We start from the raw sequence: 13,171 nt of genomic DNA, 5'->3' as shown, positions 1-13,171 counted from the left end.
GTTAGATGAACCTTCTGAGGTCTTTCCCTAAAACTAAGCAAGATTACCATAAGGTAATTAAGCTAAATTGAGAGACAGTTCTCTTTACATTTTATATTATGACTTCTTCTAGAATGTGAGAATCCAGGAAATACTGTACAATAGGCTTATACCAATAGTCAAAACATATTACTGTGTATGAATTGGTGTCCAGTTACTAATAGTTTTTCAAAAGAGCACAATTATTAACTAGTTTTTTCGTATATACAAACTTTGGATTCAAATCCTAAATCACAAATAAATGGAAATAAGACTACATGAAACATGTGCCATTGGTTTATCTTGCATTTCAGCCTTATTTCTCAGCCCATCACAAAGATGATTTTCCAAAGCTTTGTCAGGTAAAAGTCACTATCTCCATTTAGTAAACTCTAAAAGAGAAGCGGAGAGGCAAAGGAATGGAACCAGAATCCCTTTTTAAGGTTGATGAGAACCTCACAGTTTTGGTTCCTGACAAACTAAATATCAAGAGTTTTGTCCCTTTTTTAAATTAATTAATTTATTTTTGGAGCCATCTATGCAGACTTAATTGTATCGCCTTTAGGCATTGTCCAGTAAATGTACTTCCTTTCTTGAATATTTCCCAACCTGTGAACTGTGTCCTGCTTGATGTTGTGCATTGGTTTCTTTAATATACTCCGCAGTTCTTCTGGAAGATGGTCATTTGTGCTATTTGCTTCCAAGAGTATTTACCTCTCACTTTTTATTTTTTGAGGGACAGGGGGGTATTTTGTTGAAGGGTGCAGGGGGCAAAGAGGGAAAAGGGAGAAAGAGAAATACAAAATTCAATGGTCAAATTTTTTTAAAGTAAATTACTTTCTTGGTATATAAGTGAATAACTCCTGATACACAATGTTATTTACAGATAAACAGCACATGTATAAATGAAACATTAAATATTGGAAAGTGCCAGTTATTTGTAAATATCAGTAATCACTACAATTAAATCCTTTATAATTTGAATTTAGGTTGAAAAATGAATATGTAATATGAAAAATATCTACTGCGTGCCCTTCAAGCAAAGGACAACGTGTACAATTGATTATATGTGTAAGTTTTGTATTGTTGACTAAAGTTTGGGCATACTACTCATAAGGGCAGATAACTTTTTATTGCACATTTGAATATATAAGTAGTGGTTGAGAGTGGCTTACAGTATACATAATATGTAAGCGACTATATTTAGAACCAAATATAAAAATATTATTCTTTGGTCCTTAATGATGGAAAAATTGTATGGCATAGCAAAAGCTTTGAGAGTACTTTACTTTTTTTTTCTGCTTCTCCAAAAGAAACAGATACCTGATTTGTTTTGTATCAGCTATAAATACTAGAGATCTTTTTCATTTACATGTTCTGTTAGTAAGCAATGTGAAATATGCCACTCTGTAGTTCACTTTAAATGCTCATGTGATTACACACTTATACCATAAACTCAAACCAGGATTAGTACTTTGTTTTCCATGATGAAACATTTGTATATGTTTTGTGTATCTCCACATCCACTGACTACGGCAATAGGTGTAGTTTGCTGTGCTTTCTGTCCCTGAGAGAACATCTTTAAGATCCCTATCTTGTGAAAATCTTTGTCTTAATAGAAACCGATCAACTAAAACTCATATTTTATTGTGTACCTTTGCAGTGAGACAATGTAAACGGATACATTGTAAAGTCAAAATATAAGCATGCTGCAAAAGCAAGAGTAATAGGGATAAGAATAAGGTTATGGCAGCCTCAACTCATTCCAATGTGCGGACAGTTTCATATTGCAACTTTTTTTATTATTGCATTCACTACAGACCTATACTATATCTGTTGGAAAATAGTGTTTCATAAATAATATCACTTTGCAGTCTAAACAGAGGACACATGCAAGGAATAACTTCATGTAAGAATGGGATCACTTATGAATGGATGACTGGAATCTTGAAAACACTCAGCGCTGCAAAAGTAATTCTACTCAGCTAAGCCTCCGATCCTGCAAAAAGGTCAAGAAAACAGTTTCCCACAGAATCCCTGTGCAGGCCTTAATATGTTCACGTCTCCCTATAAATAGTGAGGTCTTTTCTTGTAGTAAGCACTGGATGCTACTGTGGTGGTGGTGAAGTCTTTCCATCAAAATCTTACTTATAAAACACCAAAAATTCAGTGTTAATGTAAATCATGTGACATTCCTGTTACTGTTAAAGCTAGTCAAATTGAATTTGCTGGGGGGGCAGGAAGGGGGGATCAACCACCTTTTTTTTTTTTTTTTTTTAACGTTTCAGTGAAAAGTTTTCAAGGTCGTGTTGTTGTTGATAATTTTATGAAAACTATTTCTATGTGACCTGGTTTACTTAACCCTCTTTCATTTGACAATACATTATCCCCCCACTTCAGCTGGGAGGATGTTCAGCTGGATCAGCAGGGGAAAGCCCTCCTATGAAGAGGCTGTTGGAAGAGGGAGAGAAGAGTTGATATGCTTAGAGCCCTACCAACATCATGGTCCATTTTGGTCAATTTCACAGTCAACGGATTTTTAAAATGGTAAATTTCATGATTTCACCTATTTAAATCTGAAATGTCAGTGTTGTAATTATAGGGGTCCTGACCCAAAAAGGAGTGGGGGGTCACAAGGTTATTGTGGGGGGGGAAGCATACCCCTACTCCTGTGCTGCTGCTGGCGGTGACACTGCCTTCAGAGCTGAACAACTGGAGAGTGGCAGCTGCGGGCCAGAAGCACAGCTCTGAAGGCAGAGCCATTGCCAGCAGCAGCGCATAAGTAAAGGTAGCATGGTATGGTATGCCGTCCAACTCTGAAGTTGGCACAGTAGTAAGAGGGTCATGGTCTTGCCACCCTAAAATAACCTTGTGGCCCTCCTGCAACTCCCTTTTGAGAATTTGAGAAGCACTGGTCTCCCTCAGTGAAATCTGTATAATATAGGATAAAAGTACCCAAAAGCCTAGATTTCATTGTCTGTGATGTTTTTCATGGCCGTGAATTTGCTACGCCTGCCCCCATTCTTGTTTATTATGCCCTCAGGGGAGGCAGCAGCCATTCTGTTGTGGTGGTTGCCCCACTCTCCCACTTGAATAATCGAGGTATAGTTTGAGCTGTTTTTAAGATGCTGTGGGTCTTGACCAATCACTAGTTTTCAGTATAACTATGCTGCCGAAGACCCTTTTAGTGTAGATTCAGCTTATACCAGCAGCAGGAATTATTTGGCTGGTGTAGTTAAACCATCTCTCCAACTGCCATAAGTTATGCTAGCAAAAAGATTCCTACTGCTAGAAGCTGTGCCAACATAAGGATTTTGCCAACATCCCTCTCTGAGTTCAGAGTGTGATTTCTCCCTCCCACTGCCTTTCCAGTGCTGTTGCTTAGCCACCAAAACTTTGTAGTGTTGGGCTCAATCCTTGGCGTTAGGCTCAAAGGCCAACCCTGAAGATTGGTTATGTGCCATGGAGACTTTTAACAGCACAGTGGACCTACATATATGTAATAGTAGATCTCAAAGTACAGGTATCATTACCCACATTTTACAGATAGTGGGTAATGCCAGCAGGGTTTTTTGGGGGGGGCAAGGGAAGGGGTGTTACACCCTAAAATTGTGGCCTTCGCATTGAAACAGACATGGGAATAGATTTTATTCCCCTGCATGTCTTGATAAGGGAAATGTCATACTGTATAGTTTTGACTTATGTAGAGCCTGCCTCAATATCTCATGGTTTTTATTTGGATTCTTCCCCCTCATTGTGAATTCATAAAGGTGATTTTCTTTTCAGTCCTTTCTAACTGTACTGAAGCAATTGCTTTAAGCAAACTGAATTTGCCTTTCTAACTTACAAAGTGTCACTAATGGAGCAGACAGAAACTGGAATTCCTGTTCCTTGGGAAATTCTGAAATTTCAGAAACAGTAGTTCTAAATGGCAATGAAATCTCAAAATTCTGTTTTGGAAAAAGTGCCCCTTTCTTACCTTTCTGAGTCTCTCCCTGTGCTACCCTAGACTCCCAGCAGGTGTGCAGGGAAACCTTGCCCAGTTCCCATCAGGTTTTCACAAAATTGTCATGTTCCAGTGGAATGCTTACCCTTTTAAATATCTTCCATCAGCAAACTGTCTATCCAGCTCTTTGTTGTTGTAGGCTATATCTTGACTAGCAGCAGCACTCCTAAACCTTTTGCAGGTTTCTAGCAATCTGAAACTAGGTGCCTGAAAAAATCTGGCATAGTTCACAGATAGCTACTAATCAATTATGCTATTTCAAAGTGTTTGCCTGTTATCTTAATAGTACTTGATAAGAGTACTGGGCTCAGATGGAGCAAAGAGGGGAAGTGGGATCAGAGCAAAGATCATTTCTGTATAGTCCAGCTCCTGCTAAATTTGTAATAAACATCAGAATAATGGCTAGGTTTAGTATTGAGCAATTTTGTCCATGTAAATTCTAACACGTTTTAACAAGTTCACCAAAGAAATGACCTTTATAATCATTGGTTCCTCTTGTCTGTCGTCGAGGTTGCGCACTGTACTGTGAGGCAAGGTTAGCTTAAGGCGTTTTCCCTTTTGTTTGTATTGTACTACGCTAAGATCAAGTTTAGTACATGGCATCCCTTCCCTTCCTTTATATCCCCGGCTTTGTTGCCTGGCCGAAAGGGAGGGGTCTTCCCCTGCTCTCCGGACCGAAGGCAGCAAGGGACCGGGCTGGAGCACAAGGCCTCTGCCCTAGCGTTGGGGTGTCCCCTACTCGCTCTTAGCCCTGGGGCGGTGGCGCCCCCATGCGCCAGCACTGCGGTGTAGAGTGACCAGATGTCCCGTTTTTTGGGACTCTCTTATATAGGCGCCTATTCTCCCGTTTTTTAGAGTTGCTACCTGGTCACCCTACTGCGGTGCAGGATGGTTTTCTCCCGGGGTGGGGGTAGACGGGTTCCCCCCTTACCCTCCCCGGCTCCCCGTCCCCTCAGGTTAAAGGCTTTGTCTCTCTCTCTCCCCGCCAAGGGGGGGGGGGCTCTGGTCCGCATTTGCCCCTGCGGCAGCAGCCCGGTGTTCCCGCCTCCCCTGGCCTGGGGGAAGGCGCGATGCTCAGCCACCTGGGCCGGCTGCTGGTGAAGAACCAGCGACGCGCCTCAAGGCGCGGCTCCCTGCGGCCGGGCGGGGCAGTCTCTCTCCGGCTGGAATGCGGCCCCGGCCGCGCCTGTCACTCGCGGAGCTCCCTGGGCCCCTCGTCTGCCCTCCCCAGCCGGGCGGTGCCAGTCTGCAGCCCGCGGCAGCCGAGGGCAGAGACGCAGCCGGGCAGGTAAGAGACGCGGTGCGCGGGGCCAGCCCCGGGCAGGAGAGGGGCTGGTAGTAACCCCGACGGTAAGTGCCGGTCCGGCACCATGGGGGGCGGCTAAGGACCCGATGGGGGCTGTCTGTCCCTCCCTCACAGCGGTGGTGTCTGAGCTGCTGAAGGGAGCAGGGATCTGAATGGGTAGCGGTCCACACATCTGGATTCGCATCCAGAGCGACCGGTTTGAACGCAAGCCCATAAACCGGTGTAGGTCTGAGCACGCGTTGTGTGTTGGGCAGCAGCAGCGGGCTACGTGCTTGTCAGCCAGAGACGCATTTCGGGTCTGTGAGGAAAGCAGGTGCCGCTTGTCCTGTTTAAACCTCGAGGATGGGGAGCTGGGTTTGTCTTGTGTTGTGATGCCAGCTTCAGAGCTTGGGGGCTTTTCCTTTGAATGCTTGAGAGCTCTATCCTGGGAGATCCTGAGTGGCTCTTGGAAGGTGAGAGTGCTCCTTACCTGTTGACTTTAGTGGGACTTGAGTGTGCCCACTAAGTCAGGATCAGGGCCGGCTCTAGGTTTTTTGCCAACCCAAGCAAAATAAAATTTGGAAGCCCCCACCCACCCCCTTTTTTTTTTTTGGCTTTTACACGTTTGCAATTTTTTTTTTGTTTTTTTTTTGTTTGTTTTGGCTCCCCCAGGATTCCACTCCGCCCCCAACCCAAGCAAACAGGAGCCCCCCTTGTTCCCTTTCTGTCTCTCTTCAAGCTTCACTCTGCTGGGAGGCAGGGGGTGGGGGTGGGGGTACTCTGGAAGTGGGGGGAGAAGTGATGTGCCTGGGTCAGGGGCTGGGATTCTGGACTCGGGTGTGCCTGGGAAGGAGGGCAGGACCCTGGCCTGGGACAGGCTGGTCCCCAGTGGGCTGGGCTGGCAGAGCGGCAGCCAGGGGTGGGTCTCTGGGTGCACCACAGGGCAGTGGCAGGAGCCCCCTTTATAGGTGGCAGTGGGGTGCAGTGCAGGGCCATAAAGGACGCAGCCACAGACCCGCTGGGCGGCGAGCCCTACTATTACTATGGAGAGGCGAACGAGAGCGGGCCAGGCACGCAGTGTGAGTGGCCAGCGGACTGGAAGGTGTCCTCGCTGCTGCCTGTGCTCTACATGCTGGTCTTCGTGCTGGGACTGTCGGGCAACCGGCTGGTGATCTTCATCGTGTGGCAGGGCCCGGGGGCCAAGCACCACTCTGCTGACACCTACATTGGCAACCTGGCACTGGCCAACCTGGCCTTTGTGGTGACCCTGCCGCTGTGGGCCGCCTACACGGCGCTGCGCTTCCACTGGCCCTTCGGTTCGGTGCTGTGCAAGCTCAGCAGCTACCTGGTGCTGCTCAACATGTTCGCTTCTGCCTGGGCTGCCTCAGCTTCGAGCACTACCTGGCCATCATTTGCTCGCTGCCGCGCTCCCGGCCCGTGCGTCTCCGCGCTGCTCTCGCTGGCTGCGCTCTGGCTGCTGGCCCTGCTGCTGCACGACACGCAGCCCAGCCCGGCCGACAACCAGAATGCCGCCCCTGGAAATGTGCCGCCCCAAGCACGTGCTTGCTTTACTGGTGCCTAGAGCAGGCCTGATCCTGACCAGGACCGGTGCGCACTAAATTAAAATTTAAGTGTGTGGATGGGTTGCTTGAGTCTCCAGAAGTTTGTATCAAAGTGCAGTTTTGTGCATCAGAGATAAAAGGAATAAACTTTTCTCAATGTGGCAAAGTCCACATCTAATGGAGAGAAAAAAAATTAATTTTAAAACACTACTTCGGTGTAAAGTACAGATGCTTCAGGCTAATTATAACTTCTATATTCACATTAGTAACCAGGATGTTACATAAGGCAAGTTCAAGTACACAACAGAACAAGCAAGCAAGCAAACTTGCTGATAGCAAGTGGGAGTAATTACTGTGGGAGTAATATGGAGAGGGGAAAACTGGGCTCCTGAACAGCTTTGGTTGTTGTTGGATTGACCCTAAGAGCTGTTTTGATGTTGTCTCTTCATGGGTCCCTTGCAGTTTTGCAAATCCATGCATGGCTCTGTTTCTTTTGAAAGGTGAAAGTGGAGAGGGCTTGTGGCGGGGACACCATTTCAGATTTGGGGGGAGGGAGACTTTAACCATGATTCCAGGGGATATTTAGGCACTTGAAAACTCTAGTTTTTTTTGGCAGATAACTTAGCAATTAGCTGACAGGAGCACTATATCTAATTCCTATATAAAAGAAAGAAAATTAAATATTAGACCCACTTACCTCTAATACTACCATGTTCTGACATCTTGTGGCAAGTCACCTAAGGGACACTGGTTAGGTTTAAAATATTAATGTATATTCTTACTTTGTTGTTAACTCTGTGGAGAGAGAGACCCCATCAGGACTCCTGGGGTCTATCTCAGCTCTGGTAGGGGAGTGGGGTCTCATGGGTTACAGTTGGGGGCAGGGAGAGAGGCAGATAAATCTGGGTTCTATATAAGAACATCATAATGGCCACACTGGGTAAGACCAATGGTCTGTCTAGCCCAGTATCCTGTCTTCCAACAGTGGCCAATACCAGGTGCTTCAGAGGGAAAGAACAGAGCAGGTAATCATCAAATGATTCATCCCCTGTTGCCTACTCCCAGCTTCTGGCAAACAGAGGCTAGGGACACACACAATATGGTGTTGCATCCCTGCCCTCCCTGGCTAATAGCCATTGATGGACCTATCCTCCATGAACTTATCCAGTTCTTATTGTAACCCTGTTACAGTTTTGTTTCACAACATCCCCTGGCAAAGAATTCCACAGGTTGACTGCGAAGAAATTGTTTTTGTTTTAAATCTGCTGCCTATTAATTTCATTGGGTTATGTGAAGAAGTAAACATTTCCCTATTCAATTTTTCCACGCCATTCATGATTTTATATCCCCCTCCTTAGTCATCTCTTTTCCAAGCTGGAAAGTCCCAGTCTTTTTAATCTTTCCTCATACAGAAGGTGTTCCATACCCGTAATCATTTGTGTTGCCCTTCTCTGTACCTTTTCCAAATCCAATATATCTTTTTTGAGATGAGGTGACCAAATCTGCATGCAGTGTTTGATATGTTGGCGCACCATGGATTTATATAGAGGCAATATATGATATTTTCTGTCTTATTATCTATTCCTTTCCTAATGATTCCCAATATTCTGTTAGCTTTTTTGATTGCCACTGCACATTGAGCAGACGTTTTCAGAGAACTATCCACAAGGATTCCAAGATCTCTTTCTTGATTGGTAACAGCTAATTTAGACCCTGTCATTTTGTATGTATAGTGGGGATTATATTTTCCAATGTGCGTTACTTTGCATTTATCAACATTGACTTTCATCTCTCATTGTGTTGCCCAGTCACCCAGTTTTGTGAGATCCCTTTGTAACTCTTTGCAGTCAGTTTTGGATTAAACTATTTTGAATAATTTTGTATCATCTGCAAATTTTGCCAGTTCGCTGTTTACCCCTTTTTCCAGATCATTTACGAATAGGGTGACCAGATGTCCCATTTTTAAAGGGACGTCCTTTATTTAAGCCGTCCTGCAGGTGTCCTGACTTTCTTAAAAACAGGCAACTTGTACCGTATTTTCTGTCTCCCTTCATCAGTACTGGAGCATCCTGCTGCTGGCTGGATCCCTGCCCACCAGCCCACTAGCAATGAGGGGGGATCCAGTGGATGCTGATGGGGGTGGGTGTGCAAGGCTAGTGGTGGGGTGAAGATGCAGTGCATAGGGCTGGCGACTCCCCCATGCCGGTCTGTCAGCGCAGCCCCGCAGCGTGCCGGGTGTTGGCCAGCAGGGCCCCGCCCACGTTCTTGTTTCCAGCCGGCACTGGCTGCGTGCTGTGAGCTGCGGTGGCTGATGAGTGCGGGCAGGTGCCAGGCAGCGGGCCAGTTACATGTCGCCTCTGCTGCCCACTCATCAGCCCTTTACATGCTCCCCTTCTCGCTGTCCTCTCTCTGTTTTGCCCTTTTCCCCCTACCAGCCCTGCTGTTCCTCCATATTCTCCCTCCCCCCTTCCCCCCCCGGTGGGGCGTATCCCACCCCCAGTGCTGTGCGGAGAACCGGCCCCTGGTTGGAGTGCTCAGCTCACCAACAGCCTAGCTGGCATGCTCCTTCCTTCCCCCACTGCCTCTGGCTGGGCTTACACCCCAGGAAAGCCAAGACCCTGCGGCCTGCGGCGCTGGCCAGGAGAAGGCGAGCCCTGCATGTGCCAAAGCCCCACACAGTGCTGGCCTGGGGAAGCTTCTCTGCCCCTCAGGTAAGCTCTGGAGTGACGGATGGGGAGGGGCGATTTCCAGCCTGTTCATGCCCTAAACTTGCAAGCTCCACAGCAGGCCCTGGGGCCGGGGCTTAGCACCCTCTTCACCCGCCCCCTCTGCCCACCCTGGGTCCTGCCCCCCAGGGAGTGTGGGGCTGCTCCATCCCCTAGGCACCCTCACCTCCTGAGCCATCTCTGGCCCGGTTCACTGAAGCCCCTGCAGTCAGGTTCCCTGAGCCCTGGTGCACAATGCATCCTTAGGGCTTAACCCTTTCCTGCTCATGCTATAGCTGGGGGACAGGAGATGACCAGCAGCAGCCTGGAGGTGTTAGCTGTCTTTCCACACTGTGTGGGCAGGAAGGGACAACCTGCTTCCAGCCACAGAGGGGGGGTGGGGGAGGGAGATGAGCTCTGCAAAGATACAGGCCAGGTCATAGGGTGACCAGATCACACAGATGAAATATCAGGAGGTGGGGGGGAGCAAAAAAAAAAAAGAGTTCCCCGCCCCCCCCACACATACACCAGCTTGCCTCTGCTCCCTCTCCACCTCCCCGCTCCCTCCAGCAAAACAAAAACAAAACTAAAAAACAGTCGTTGGAGCCCCACGCACTGCCCCCGCCCCCACCAACTTGCCTCCACTCTGTCTCCACCTCCCTCCAGCGCTTGCGCGGCCATACAGCTGATCAGCACAAGCCTAGGAGGGAGGGGAAAGGAGGAGGAATGCAGTGTGCTTGGGAAAGAGGCAGGACCAGAGCGGGCATTTGGGGCAGGGTGGGGGTGGGGATGGGGGCAGGGCCAGGGTAGGGATTTGGGGAGGGATCCAATGGGGGAAGAAGGGGGCGGAGTCAGGGCACGGGTGGGGCATAAGCCTGTGCGCCGGCCTGGAGTGGAGGAAAAATATCAGGACAATTCGCATCCCAACTGAAGGTAGGTCAGGACGCGGGACAAATAAGCAAATATCGGGACAGTCCCAATAAAATTGGGACATCTGGTCACCCTACCAGGTCATCCCTTCCCCCTCCTCCTCCCCTGCAGCTGGAAGCAGCTCCTGTCCCTTCCGTCCCACACAGTGCCAAAAGGATGCTGCTGGCCACATTCTGGTTTGAACCCTGATAGAAATCTGGGGAAGGGGGCATGTGATCTTGCATCCCCCCCCCCACACACACACATATACACACGTTGCCTTGGGAACACAGGAGAGGTAGGTCCGTCCCAGGGGCCCAGCCAGGCATGGAGGGGAGGGTCAGTCCAGGGCCGCCCGGGGAGGGCAAGTGGGGTAATTTGCCCCGCGCTCCACAGGGGCCCCCATGAGAGTTTTTCGGGGGCTCTGGAGTAGGGTCCTTCACTCGCTCCAGGGGCCCTGGAAAACTCTCACGGGCCCCGGGCCCCTGGAGCTTCTTCGCTCCCGGTCTTTGCTGGCCGGGGGGTCCTTCCGCTCCAGGGCAGAAGGACCCCCCGCTGTGGAATTACCGCCGAAGCGGGACCCGCCGCCGGAGTGCAGCCGGCTCTTCGGCGGTAATTCGGTGGCGGGGGTGGTCCTTCTGTTCTGGGACCCGCCACCGAAGTGCCCCAAAGACCCACGGTGGGGGCTGCACTTTGGCAGCGGGTCCCGCTTCGGCGGTAATTCGGCGGAGGGGGGTCCCCGCCGTGGGTCTTTGGGGCACTTTGGCGGTGGGTCCCGGAACGGAAGGACCCCCCCCCCGCCGACTTACCACCGAAGCGGGGCCCCCCGCCGCCGAAGACCCCGAGCCCCCGGAATCCTCTGGGCTGCCCTGGGTCAGTCAGTCACACGCACACACCCCATGTGAAAGAGGTGTATGGGAGTGTGTGTGTGTCACCCCCAGGGCCGCTGCAACCACTAGCGAACTAGGACTGATAGGTCAGATATCAAGTGATTTTGTGGGGGCCCAACTCATGAGTTCTGAATGTTTGAGGTTGGCAATACTGAATATTACATCATGTCACCAAAGAAATTTAAGTCAAGGTTTCTCAAACTTTTTCACAGGCTGCATCTTAATACAGTTATTGTTTCATGGGCCAAATCCTCCCTCTCTGACAATCACATTGTATCCAAATATGGTAACCCTACCTACGCTAGCTCTGCGTTGCGGGCACAGGCGTACTGCGTCACTACGGTACAAAGTGGCAATGATGTCATTTTTCTCATCGCGCGCAGCCATTACCCATTCTGACAGGCTGTTTATAATGCTAAGTTTACTAGTTTTTGGAGGTTGTTGACTGAGGCTAACTATTTTTGTTCAGTTGTTTCAGAACTAAGATTCTGGCCATTGCTGCTGCATCATTTCGCTAGTACTTCAATTGTGTGTGTATGTTAAGTATTTGAGTGTATATGTTTATCATGTGCGAATATGCGTGTGTAGGTTATTGGAATTTGTCATATTGATATTGTCGGTTGTACGATGGAGTATCCGCCATTCTAATTTTATAAATTTTATTAATAACAATAATTGGATATTCTAAAGGTAGAATAAAATGTAGTAGATTTTGATATGAAAGAATGAAGGAAAGACGTATACATGACTAAAAAGGGTGTATTTCTGATTACAATCAACAGTGCTTAATTTTAAGGAAAAGTCATCCTGATCTCTTACTCGATGTTTACGTCAAATGGTTGATGAAATTCAAATAGTGACTCATAGTTAGTAAGTGACATGTATTCTTTATTCTTTACTTTTAATAGTGAACAAGAATAAGAACTGATAGGAATTAAATTTCATTTTTTTTTGTTTTCAGTTGATGCAGCCTCAACAGATAGATATGTAGACTAAATAATGAAATTAATAAATGTTCAAGCCGAATGTGTATTAATTCTAATGAACAATGCCACATTATGCAGTATTCATTTTTGAAAGTTTATAATAAACGATGCTCTGGGGAGAGGGCTGGGGGAGGGCGGGCGCAAGGTAGAAGTTTCGTCTAGGGTGCAAAATATTCTTGCTCCAGCCCTGGTCACCCCTCCCTGTGTGAACCCTAAAACCGTAAAGATAAAAAGATAAGGTAAATAAAAAGAATCCAACTACTCAGTGTGACACTCTGTACTTTAGGGGAATACCCTTCACCCCCATGTTCATTCTTATAATATGATTGTGTGGTATCCAATGCAAAGTTTGTCATGTCGGGTGTCATCGGAAGACTCATGATGCACTGTTATAGTAATGTTATAGGTTGTAATTTATGTAAATTATGAGGCTGAAAATGTGTCCTCATGGCTTAAAACAAGCCTAGGCGAAACTCTGCAGGAGCAGAGGGGCAGTTCACACCTCATCAGGGCATGTATGGGACAAACCCAGCCCAGCCTCACAGGAACAAAGGACACTGGCCTAGGCAGCAACAAAAGATCTGTTGGACTCTTGAGTGAGTCACTCTCCTTCCGTTGGTCAGTTTGGGACTACGATGAGGTAATGCTCACCTGACTCTGAAGGGGGAGGGGGCAAAGCCAAGAGGGAAGAAGGAACATGATAAAAGGGAGAGACATTTGCCATGCTCTCTCTCTCTCTTCCATCTACAGATAGCACCAGCAAGCGACTGAAGCGCTGATCAAAGAGGAGAGCCTGACTGAAGGGCAACC

At 47.9% G+C, this 13,171-nt stretch overlaps 1 long non-coding RNA gene across 1 annotated transcript; it reads left to right on the top strand.

Moving 5' to 3' along the window:
- Nucleotides 1–1,982, top strand: LOC120369988. The gene is made up of 3 exons (XR_005583542.1): nt 1–53; nt 1,008–1,089; nt 1,893–1,982. It is a non-coding gene; the product is annotated as an uncharacterized LOC120369988 (long non-coding RNA).
- Nucleotides 1,983–13,171: the final 11,189 nt, after the last annotated feature.

This window comes from Mauremys reevesii, linkage group 8 (genome assembly GCF_016161935.1).
Source record: "Mauremys reevesii isolate NIE-2019 linkage group 8, ASM1616193v1, whole genome shotgun sequence".
NCBI classification, from domain to species: domain Eukaryota; kingdom Metazoa; phylum Chordata; order Testudines; family Geoemydidae; genus Mauremys; species Mauremys reevesii.
This window is presented reverse-complemented; position numbering and strand designations above follow the sequence as displayed.